The sequence below is a fragment of the Mesoplodon mirus genome (genome assembly GCF_964341445.2).
Source record: "Mesoplodon mirus genome assembly, chromosome: 19".
Lineage (NCBI taxonomy): Eukaryota > Metazoa > Chordata > Mammalia > Artiodactyla > Ziphiidae > Mesoplodon > Mesoplodon mirus.
Window position 1 is genome coordinate 16,339,500 of NC_138995.1, and position 12,089 is coordinate 16,351,588.

Sequence of the window (12,089 nt, forward strand, 5' to 3'; positions counted from 1 at the left end):
AGCTTTAAATTTTTGTCTTACAATGTTTTATTACATTATAATTATTCTTAATTGTTTTATTACAATGTGTGGAATTATTTTTATTTAGCTTCCTTTAAATCTACAATGCATTAACATAAGAAATTACATTTAAAATTTTGGGATATCCAACATACTTCTATTCTCTTTTTCTGAAATTCATAGTTAGACATATGTGGGTGCCTAAGATAGACAAGCTATCTTAGGAATTATTAATTGTGTGCGTTTGTGTGTATCAAGTGTAGAGATCATTTTCATAACAACTTAAAATTTTTGATTGCCAGAATTTCTAATTGGTTCTTTTTCATATTCAACAATTTTTGTTTTCTTTCTACCTATTTCTAGGTCATAGTTTCTCATTTGTTTAAAAAAAATAGTCTTCCATGTTCATCTTCAATGGATATAATTCTTGTTAATCTTTGAATATCTTAAACACACTAATTTAAATTCTTTGTCAGCCTATGTCAGAATATTAATCTACAGAAAATTCATGCTCTAATTGTGTATTTTGTTTGCTATCTTTACTAACATTAGATTTTTTCATGTTGTTTGGAATTTTGGTCTGTAGGAAGAGGCTTTTTTTTTTTTGGTGATGGTGGTTGTTTCTTTCTCTTTAAGCTCAATCATTCCTTGTTTAGTTTTTTCTTAAACTTATTTATTTAATTTATTTATTTTTGGCTGTGTTGGGTCTTCATTGCTGCACACAGGCTTTCTCCAGTTGTTGCGAGCAGGGGCTACTCTTTGTTGTTAGTTGTGGCGAGTGGGGGCTACTCTTTGTTGTGGTGTGTGGGCTTCTCATTACAGTGTCTTCTCTTGTTGTGGAACATGGGCTCTAGGCATGCGGGCTTCAGGAGTTGTGGCTCATGGGCTCTAGAGCACAGGCTCAGTAGTTGTGGCTCACGGGCTTAGTTGCTCCATGGCATGTGGGATCTTCCCGGACCAGGGCTCGAACCTGTGTCCCCTGCATTGGCAGGCAGATTCTTAACCACTGCACCACCAGGGAAGCCCCCTTGTTTAGTTTTATATATGTCTTTCTGCCCAGTCCTTGGATCATCAGGCCAGGAACAAGGCATTATTTTAATAGCACTTTGGGACTTTTGCCTCACTGCAATATTGGGAATAGCATAGGTACAGTCACTGAAATTGCAGATGGCTTGGCTCCATTTCTCCAGAAGCTATGTCTTTGTCCTTTTACCTCCCCATGTCTATAGTTCCCTATAAAGCTTTGTCTCCAGGCAGTGGCAGTTAGCACTTTTATTTTTAAATTGTCCCCTTTTTGAATCCTACCATAGACTCTGGATTCAAGCACAGAGCCTGCTAATTCCCCATCTTTCAAGATGAACAGTTAGCCTTTATTACCCCACAGATTGTCACTGTCTATTTCCAGTTGGAGAGTCTGGTGGATCCATGGCTTTAGCCCTGCTCATCACTTTTTATTTCTGTTCCAGTTTTGGTCCATGGGGAGATCTACTGTGCTTTTAAGTCCAGCTATATATTAATTTTTCTCTTTCTATATTTTATATGTTGGAGCAACGGAAGTGAGTCATTGTACGAATTTACCATGCCATCTTGATAGGAAATCCTCCCATGTGTGTATGTATGTATGTATGTATGTATATATGTATCTCCCCCTCCCCTTAGGTTTTTAAAGGGAGAGTCTCAGAATTTACAAGCGTAATTATTATTCGATGAAGTCTCAGGTGGTTATGGTTGATGGGTACTCAGGGACAAGTTCACATGTCATCTCTTACTGGGAAATCCTGTGGAGGTTTGTTTCTACATCTAGAATGTCCAACTTGTTAAACGTCCCATGCATAATCCAGGCTTTCACTATATGTTTTTGCTTAGTAATATAGTGAGAACTTTGGAGGATTTGATCTACAGATAATGTCTTTTGTTCTATACCTAACCCTAAGGTCAGTTGCAATAAAGAGTGATGGCGGGGGGGGGGGACAGGGGAAGGATAGTATTGGAGATTTATTAGATGATAAAGCATCCATGCCCCATTTTTATGCTCTTTTTCCCCTAACACAGCAGACTGTGTAATATGTATTCTCTGATCTCGTTGGTTGTGCTGTTTGATTTAGGAAACCAGGCATTGGCATGGTAATTGTTTTTCAATGGCTGTATTTCTTACAGTATTATTACTTACATGGTGCAGGTTTGCATAATATTGAAATCAATAAACTGTAAGGGAATTATACCCCTCCTTTATTCCTTTGGTTCTTAAATGTGAAATCATCTTGCCACACTTCTGTTGTGGTTATTTCCTTATTTTTTTAAAAGTAGATGGTACTTTTAGTTTCTCACAGGGGAACCACTAAAGACAAATGTCAAATTTTCCCAGAGTGTGGGAAACTATTGTTTACATGAGAGGAAAGCAGGTTTTTGGGGATGGCACAAACATTCCATCATATGGGTGAAATCAAGGTTATTTTTGGAAACTGAGAAGTCAGTCTTTAGGACTATTCTCTATCATTCTCCTTTGCATCTTCCAAGGTTTAGGAGGAATGTCTGATGATTAGAACAGGTCAGATATGTACAAAATACCAAGCTTAAAGGAAGTATTCTACAGAAACTGAGAAATTGGTGAAATTACACAATGTATTTTTGGGTATCCTGAATTATTTTCATTAAACATACTGGTATGATCCTTGAGTGATCATGCCTCATACTTTTTGGCATTTCTCAAAAGGACTTGCTAAGGGCTTGACAAATATTTGTTGACTTAAGAAACACTGTTGGTACAATCTCAGCATTTTAATCATGATAAATCTCAGGGCTGACAAACTGCATGTTGATGTCCTTGTTTTCTGTCTAATGAAAATATTTAATTTTCATAATAAACTGAAAGTCACCCCAGATTGCCTTAATACTAACCTTGCCTAAGATGACAAATCATTCCCAAGGGCAGCACTGTGGCTCCAGAGTCTCAGAGCAAGGCCACTCTCTGTGGCTTTCAAGTCTCAATGGCATCCTATTGGTCTTTCTTTTTTTTTTTTAATTTATTTATTTTAATTTATTTTATTTTTGGCTGCGTTGGGTCTTTGTTGCTGCGCATGGGCTTTCTCTAGTTGTGGTGAGTGGGGGTTACTCTTTGGTGGGGTGCATGGGCTTCTCATCGTGGTGGCATCTCTTGTTGTGGAGCACGGGCTCTAGGCACATGGGCTTCAGTAGCTGTGGCACGTGGGCTCAGTAGTTGTGGCTTGCGGGCTCAGTACTTGTGGTGCACGGGCTTAGTTGCTCTGCGGCATGTGGGATCTTCCCGGACCAGGGCTCGAACCTGTGTCCTCTGCATTGGCTGGCGGATTCTTAACCACTGCACCACCACGGAAGCCCCTATTTGTCTTTCTTACTGGGCACATGAAATCTTTATTAAAATCCAAAAGTATGGTGATGTTTTCCTTAGGGTCCACCATTTATAAAGGAGAATAACTCTCAAAATTGTAGGATGAATTAAATTTTCACGGCTTTATTCACTTTGTAGTTGTCACCCAATGAAAGCACTTCTGTCTGGAGGCTACCAACGTGCTTCATAAAAGCTGGGAAAGCAATCACTGAGGCTTTTCTGATTCACTCTACTTTAAATTCATCTTCCATGCTTACTTTGAAAAGAGAGACGTGTCTTTCAATTTTTGTGTCCAGAAGAAAACATTCTCGGGTGCTGTTTTCTTTTCTATTAATTTGATAAATGATTATTTAAATATAAGAAATACATTTCTCAAACTGAATCATGATAAAAATATATGTCTTGATATCCTGCTCAGTTAGAATAAGGTGTTGCTTGTTGTTGTTGTTGGAAATCTCAGGCTAAGCAACTTTGTCATTACCGTGTTGTAATCACGGTCTCAGACAGTCAAAAGAGTAAGTCGATCTCAGCATTCTTTTTTGAGGGGGGAGGGTAAATCTTCATACTGATGGAGGAAGAAAGCTGTGATTGCTTGTTCAGAGGACACTTCCAAGATTTTTTACCTCTCTTCTATTTTTTCCTACTACCAAGTGGGGAGGGGGAGACAATCCCACACCTCTCAGTTGATTATAATACAATTTCTTTTGCAGTTTTAACATCCCTGTCTATATATCCCATTTATAATCTTTACAAATTTAAGATACTAGTCATCTTACCTTACAGATTTTTTTTTGTTTTGCTCACTTTATAGTTAATTCACGTTTTTGCACAAATGTTAAAGTAGGACAGAAGGTGTAACCCCAAGGAACCAGTCAAAGGTATTGAAAAACCTTTAAGGAGTTTTCAGGGAACTGAGTCCCAGATAGTAATCATGTTCTTGTTACCAGACATCAAAAAGATGCATATATCTGCCATAAATAAGCCCAGTGGGTATATTTTATCCTACTTGGAGTCAGCACTATACAATGTATTTACAGTTTATCACATATTAGTGATCTGAAAGTGATATACTATGTTATAGTTACAAGGAAAAAAAGGAAGAGTTCATATTCAATAAAGCATGTGTCTTTTACACTGAGAAAATATTTTAAGACAAAGATGATGAGGAGCCCAATGGAAATTACTGCTGAACTCTAAGGTATCAGTAATGAATAATTCCTTTGTTGCTACATTTCTCATAGTCTTATACAACATAATAAAGGCAGCCAGATCTTTTCATTCATGTGGTTTTTGGATCTTCTCAACAATGGCATTATTCCTTGTAGTTAGAAACTTGGCAGGCCCTGGAAGCTATTTCTCATGCTCAAGGCATGAGGACATATAGCTACAGCTTAAAGGAGGTTGCATGAAATATTAACCCCACTCCTCTTAGAACAGAGTCCTGCAGCTGATCCAAAGAAGCAATCACCAGATCCACAAATAAGATACTACAACTAATTTAAAAGTATCTAAGATGCTCCTGTAATCTGCTCTTAACAACTATGCATGCTAGGAAGGCTTGTGGAACACACTCATCAGACAATATAAATAGCAAGGCACTGGGGCGTTGGAGAGGCACCCTACCTGATTAACTGGTCTGATTTGGGGCCAGACTTGGAGACAACCAAATGAGAACCCATGGGACTCCCAACACAATGATGCCTCAAAGAAATTCAGCAGATATGCCAAAATGAAGCATGAAAAAGCCTAACTGCAATTCTAAAGAAAAATTTTGAAGTCCATAGATTGTGTCTCTTCTATTTTTCTAGATATACACTTACAAACTAGGTAAACTTATCCTTTGTACATTTTTCCCATTCTGGAGTCACAATTTCTTTTCCCCATAATGAGTAGACATCATCTCACGTCTCTGTCAATGAGCATTGCTTTGGCCAAGCCAAAGGCTGTTGGATTCCCACCCCAAACACTTGCTGGTGACTTACATTTTAGGTTTTAGAAAAAGTGCATTTATCTTTGTTTTCAAGGTTCAAAATTTTAACCAGGATACAGCTCAGGATTACTAGTTCTCTACCAGTCTGTAATTAATTCACTTTTTATTCTCAGTGTTGTTATTTCCTCATTTTAGGGAATTCTTTTGGCTACTCTATCTTTGAAATAATTTTCATTTGTGGGTTCTCTACTTCATGAACATTAATTATCTTTATGTTGGATCACTTTTGGACTGCCCTCACATTAACTACATTTTCTCTGCACTCTCCATGATTAATTTAAGCATTTTCTTTAAATCAGAATTTTATTTTAGCTAGTCATATTTTAGTCTTGTCTATTTGAATTTACCTATGAGTTCTATAATAGGGTTTTTGTCCTCAGTCTCTTTAACTTTGCAGTTTCCCTTTCCTCCTTGTTTTATGATCTTTCATCTCCTTTAAAACAACTGTTTGTATTACATTCTTTAAAAACATGATACAATTACAAAGAATTGTCTTCCTTTCCTTGGCGTATGTTTTCCTCCAGATGAAGTCCTTCATTTGTCTTTTTAATGCTCAGTTTCATTCATTCAATATTGATTTATTGAGTATCTATCTACTATGTGTCAGGCACTATTCTTGATGCTAGGGAGATAACCATTGGAGAAACCAAGTTCCCTGTCCTCATGTCATATCCATGAGTTCAGGGAAATTCTTTACCAATGTTATTCTCATCCTTTCTTTGGTATTGTTTTCCTGAGGACATTCTACCTATTTTATGACAATGAGGTATAAGGTCCTGGCATGGGATGAGTGAAGAGACAAAAGGCTGATGACCACCCAGCAAAGGGACTGAAAAGAGCTATGAGTGATTCTACTTGCACTGAGCCCCATCCCCTTCACTCACAAATATTTCAAGACCAAGGGAAAAGGGTCACTTGGGTCACTTTCAGGCACAGCCCATTTCTAGTTGCCAATGTGAAAAGAGTTAAAGTTTGGAACCTGAGACTGGCTTCTCCCTGTAGCTCTCTAGGCCTGGCCCTGGGGTGACTACCAATGAATTGGATGCCCAGAGAATAAGAGAACGTGGGCATCCACCAGTGAAAGTTCCCTAAAGGAACAAGAGGTCAGAGGTGCAGACTGTAATGACATCTGCTGACTTAGTATTTCTTCTGCTGCCTTATTTCTATTTTATGGAGTAGACTTTAAGCATTTAACTGTTGGCTTATTTTCCTAGGTCACTAAAATACTTTTAAAATACATATTTTATTTTTACTAAGAAGCAGTTTTTATTCATTGCAGAAACAAATGCAGATAGGCAAAGAGAAGAAAATAAAAATGGTATCAAATTCCCCCTCCAAATCACACTCCCTGACTTCAGACTATACCACAAAGTTACAGTCATCAAAACAGTACATTACTGGCATAAAAACAGACACATAGTCAATGGAACAGGATGGAAAGCCCAGAAATAAACCCATGCAATTATGGTCAACTAACCGATGACAGAGGAGGCAAGAATATACAATGGAGAAAAGACAGCCTCCTCAATAAATGGTGCTGGGAAAACTGGACAGCTACATGTAAAAGAATGAAATTAGAACAATCTCTAACACCATGTACAACAATAAACTCAAAATGGATTAAAGATCTAAATGTAAGACCAGATACTATAAAACTCCTAGAGGAAAACATAGGCAGAACACTCTTTGACATAAATCACAGCAGTATTTTTTTGGATTCCTCTCCTAGAGTAATGGAAATAAAAACAAAAATAAACAAACGGGACCTAATTAAGCTTAAAAGCTTTTACACAGCAAAGGAAACTATAAATAAAATGAAACAACAACCTATGGAATGGGAGAAAATATCTGCAAACGGTGTGACTGACAAGGGATAAATTTCCAAAATATACAAACCGCTCATACAGTTCAATATCAAAAAGCAAAACCCCACCACCAAAAATGGGCAGAAGATCTAAATAGACATTTCTCCAAAGAAGACATACAGATGAAAAGACAACATACTGAATGGGAGGAAATATTTACAAATTATATGACTAATAGGGGATTAATGTCTAACATATATCAATAGCTCATACAACTCATCATCAAAAAACAACCTGATTTTAAAATGGGCAGAAGAACTGAATAGACATTTTTCCAAAGAGGAAATGCAAATGGCCAAAAGGCACATGAGAAGATGCTCAGCCTCACTAACCATCAGGTAAATTCAAATCAAAACCACAATAAGATATCACCTCACACCTGTCAGAATGGCCATCATCAAAAAGTTTACAAATAACAAATCTTGGTGAGGATGTGGAGAAAGGGAACCCCTGTACACTGTTGGTAGGAATATAAATTGGTACACCTGCTATGGAAAACAGTATGGAGGTTTCTCAAAAAACTAAAAATAGAACTACCATATGATCCAGCAATCCCACTCCTTGGTATATATCTGAAAAAAACAAAACCACTACTTTGAAAAGATACATGCACCCCAATGTCCATAGCAGTGTTATTTACAATTGCTAAGACATGGAAACAACCTAAAATGTCCATCAGCAGATGAATGGGTAAAGAAGATGTGGCATATATATATATATATATATATATATATATATATACACATATATATATGTATATATATACACACATACATACAATGGAGCACTACTCAGCCATAAAAAATGAAACTTTGCCATTTGCAACAACATGGATGGACTTGGACGGCATTACGCTAAGTGAAATAAGTCAGACGGAGAAAGATAAATACTGTATGATATTGCTTATATGTGGAATCAAAAAAATACAACAAACTAGTGAATATAACATAAAAGAAGCAGACTCACAGATATAGAAGACAAACTAGTGGTTACCAGTGGGGAGGAGTGGAGGGGCCATATAGGGGTCAGGGGGAGTAAGAGGTACAAACTACTGGGTATAAGATAGGCTCAGGGATGTATCGTACGACACGGGGAATATAGCCAATATTTTGTAATAACTGTAAATGGAAATTAACCTTTAAAATTACATAAAAATTAACCCCTCCCAAAACCCCCCAAAGCCCTTTGAGGTGTATTTTTCTAAATATTTTCTGTAAATTGAGTATATATTGAATATTAATATATATTAAATGTATAATTATATATGATTATTTAATGAAAACATTAAATATAATATATAATCTTATATAATTATACATTTGGGCTCACGTTGAATATTTAGTACTCTGCAGCCTTCAATAAGTAACACATGATGGCAGTATCATATGTAACAGAATACAAAATCCTCTTAAATTTGCCTGTTTTGTAACCTGCTTTTTTGCATTAGTTAATATATCATGAAACTTTTCCAGGATTCCTGAATGTTTTTTTCTGTAATGGTTGCATAGTATTCCACTGCACAGATATAACATCATTTATTTAAAGAATCTCTCGTTGGAAATTTATTTTGCCTCTTTATTTCCCAGGATTATCAACAACACTAGAATGAATAGCCTTTCATTTAAATATAGGCATCTACTCTTTTTTTCCAGTATGCACTTTGCAGTAGAATTCTTCTTTATAAATATACCTTAACTTATCTGGGCACTTGTCTCATTTCTGTGTTGGAAATTTGGCTGCAACACTTGACAAATTCTTGTCCCTTTTGCTAGTTGGGTTGGTTGGGTGGGAGGAGAAGGGAGGTAGAGTGGAAAAGCATGTGAGGTTCACTGTTTACCCATCACCCCTGGATTAGGATTAGGATACTGATGCCCTGTGAGCAGCACCTCCAAGGAGATGAGACCCATGGAACTACCGGAGGAGCTTAAGGGATCCAGTGGAAACAAATTGTGAGAGCCAGGGATCCCAGTGTGCCCAATTCTACCTAATACTAGGAGAGCTCCATTAAACCATTCAGTACTAAAACTGGCCCTGAAAAAAATCCAAAGGGTGTCTCCAGCTGACAAAGGGCACAAAATGCATGGTCTGGGTTGACATTTAGCCCTTAACACACCATGACAGCGTAAGGCTCCATGGGGTATGTCAGAACAGGGCATCTGAGAAAACTCTACCCTCTCGTGCCGTCTGTGACTGCCTCATGTAATAATATTACAGAAACCTTTGCATGAAGACCATAAAATGCTTATTTTTTTGACATATGAAGCCTGAGCTGGTCAAGTCCATCAGGGAAATGTATATTGAGATGGGTGGAGCTTTCCCATCTTATTCATATTTATACTTTTTATACTTTTTATTTAAGCCCCCTGCTATTTTCCTGAGAGTCTAGGATACAGCAGGCTCCTGGGAAATAAGTATTGTAAAGTTGGCAGGTAGAAGGGGTCTTTGGCTGTTGTTTTTCAAACATATTACACATATTTTTACATTATTAAAAACACACACACACGCATAACACCATTTCCCCAGAAGCCTCTTCGGCTGACTAGTGTCAAGCCTAGTGATTTATAAGATTGTTAGCATATATTATATTTTAAAACACATATTGCTTTTGTAAAATGTGTATTTATTATACATTTTGGAATTCATAATATGTGCTGGAAGAGCTGCCTCTGCCTGGCTGGATCTCAGACAGTCTGTCACGCACACGTCTTTCTGGAAGGGACTGCCATACAAATGCTTCAGCTGAGCCAACCAGTTCTCCCCTTTGTCGCTCCCGTGGTCAGTCTGTCTGTCTGTCTGTCTCTCATGTACTCACACACCATGCTTTCTCCTCCTCCTCCTGTATGTCACACCCGTACAAATAAATAATATAAACAGCAGTGGGACAACAGCCCCAGAGGAGTGCTCTGTTAAGAATAAACCTGATTTTCAAAGCTGCACGAAAGTCATCAGGCGAAGTAACGTCATGAAAAGCATCGATTCAGAGCTCTATAGACTGGGCCGCTGCAAATCAGGGAAGTGACTCTGGGAACCCCTGTGGAGGACATTCCTCAGATGTACCAAGCTGTGACATGGAGGACAAAAGCTGAATCTGAAAAGTCTGTGGCTGGTATATGGGTGGAGGGGTCCAAACCTGGATCACCTTGATAAGCCTGTGGGTGTGCGAGCGTGTGAGCATATGTGTGCACGAGGGTGTGAATGTGTGTCAGTACATGAGTATGTGGGTGTAGGGGTGTGTGTGTGTGTGTACGAGTGTGTGTGAGTGTGTGTTGGTATAGGTGTGTGTGTGTGTAGGGGTGTGTGTGTGTGAATGTGTATGTCTGTGTATGTGTGTGGGTGTAGGGGTGTGTGAGTGTGTGAAATTGTGTGTGTCTGTGTGTGTCTCTGTGTGTGTGTGTCCATGCACCAGCACCAGGCTTATCCAAACCCCGGAAAAACAAACACCCACATTTATGGTGAGTCTCGCTCTGAGGAGTCTTGCTGTTCCTCCCCGGTTCCGCCCTCTCATGCACAGGCCTGAGAATATTCCACTGAGCATCTGGGCCAGGCAGAGATGGACTGCCTGTGCCCCCATTAATGCTCTGACCCTGCACATTTGCTCTTGGCCATTCACTCTCAGCGGGGAGCCACAGAGGAGGACGGGGGTCTGGCTCTTTATCAGCCCGGCTGCCCGCATCTCCTGCCTGCCACTCCATGGAGGGAGGTGGGGGAGAAGGGCAACCACGGGGCTGGGGTGGGGGGGAGAGGCCGGAAGGAGACAGAAAAGGGGCCTGAGAGCATCCAGAATCATTTCCCAAATGCGGATCCAGCAGGGGAAATCAGGGCTCCCAGCCCCAGGCAGAAGCCAAACTCAGCATCCCTCCATGTGATTCTGTTTCTCCATCCTGGCCTATTAGCAGAGAAAGGAAAAATGAGCCCAGGTGCCGAGACCCCCTTGCTGATGCACACAGCCAGCTCTTTAATGGCAAAACAGAGGGACGGAATCCCAGAGATCTGTTTCTTCATTGAGAGCTGAAGATGCCTTTCTTCACCTACAGAAAACGAGAACCAGCCTGAGAAAACACAAAGGCTCTGGGTCCTGGAGGCTCTGTCACTCGGTCCTATTTAAAGCTGCTGGCCAGATGTGCCTAGTTAGCTGCTCCGCCTGCTGTCCACAGCAGAGATGGATTCCTTCAGCCTTCGTGTTATCAAGCCCCCGTATTCGGCCACCCGCTGACTCAGTTTCCCCGCGGACATCTGGGTCCGCTTCATCCGAGGCTTGCGAGCAGCTGCCGGCGCCGCAGCCGTACACAAAAGGAGGCTCCCGGAACCGGGATTATGTCTTCAGTGCATTACTGGCACATGCGGTTCGTATATCTTCGGTAAATAACCGTCCGTTTTCACATGGATTATTTAGATTTTCTGATGAAACTGCAGAAATGTCAATGCGGGGTGTCAGCCACCAATTGGAGCGTGGCTCCGTGACCCCTCTCTCCTCCAGTCCGACTGCTATTATCTTCAAGGGGGAAAAAAACCCTTCCTTGTCTCGTTATACCTTTTTTATGATCTGGGAGGCCGCTAATAACGCCTTTGTGTTACATAAAACAGATCCACTAATGTCACCGAGTCCCCAAAGTACTGAATCAACCCTGCTCCTCCGAAAAGGAAGGTGGATGGGGATGAGGTGAAGGCGGGGCTTTGCAGGGGCTCCTTTGCCTGAGTGCTGGCTGTGCCTGTTTGCAGTGGGGTATTTAAAGGGCCATGCGGCCCAGGAGGGGGAAGGTGTTGCGTCTGGCCAAGCGCCCCTCCAAAGGGAACAAACCGAGCGTGGGGTTTCAGGTGGTGATTTAAAGCTCCTCTAACCCTACTACGCTTGCGCACCTACTCCAGC